The sequence below is a fragment of the Balearica regulorum genome, chromosome 1 (assembly GCF_011004875.1).
Source record: "Balearica regulorum gibbericeps isolate bBalReg1 chromosome 1, bBalReg1.pri, whole genome shotgun sequence".
Classification (NCBI taxonomy): Eukaryota; Metazoa; Chordata; class Aves; order Gruiformes; family Gruidae; genus Balearica; species Balearica regulorum.
Window position 1 is genome coordinate 210,786,703 of NC_046184.1, and position 911 is coordinate 210,787,613.

The window sequence follows — 911 nt, forward strand, 5'->3', positions numbered from 1 at the left end:
AAATACCTTTCAGTTAGAAAGTCTAGGGGAGCAAAAATACTTGGGAGATAGGTGAGGGTCAGCCAGTCCTTCGGGGGGGTGGGTGGGGGGTGTGTGTGTCTGCTATGGGGAGTTACTTCTGTGTTACTTGTTGCAACTTCTTCCTAGAATGCGGATGTTGGTTTGGCCCAGTTGACACTTGTCTCCTGGAATACTGTAAACTTTTAAATTGTGCAAATTGAAATTCAGAGGAGACTAAGCAGAGATGTGATGTCTTTAAATATGTAGAAGGCTGTTAGAAAAAGGGAACGAATCACTCTGTCTACTAGGAATGGAACAGAGAGACGTGTAAGCTGCAGCAAGAGGATTTATGGTAACTTTCTAATGACAAGGATAATTAAGCTCTAAATTTACCTTACTTGGTCCATGTAATTATAAACATGCACCTGTAAATCAGATAGGGAGGGGTTCATCCCACCTGAAAGCAGGACTCTGGAAGTGTGGGGCACTTTTATCGCCCACCTGCATCCCCTCCAGGCTAGCGGCTGGTTTTGGGTGAGGAGCAGGACTGTGTAATTAGGGGAACCACCCCCTTGTATCCTGTGAGCATCTCGGTTAAATGTATACACATCGGCACTGGAGTCCGATAAACATGTTAAATACCTCTTGGTCAACACATCACTGATGGTTCCAGAGATAAGAATAGATCCTTATTTGTTACACTTCTTGAGGAATGCCGTGAAGACACCAGACCAGAGCTGCCAAAACCCACCACCCTGCAACGCAAGTTCCCCTCCGCTGTCCTTTCCCTGCTATCCCACCCCCTCATGCGCTACAGCCACCCACAGGTAACTAGCTGTATTGCAGCTCATGCGGATGAGCCCTTCCTCCAGACAGGCCGGGCAGCGCTCCCTCCCAGTGGGAGAGCGGGC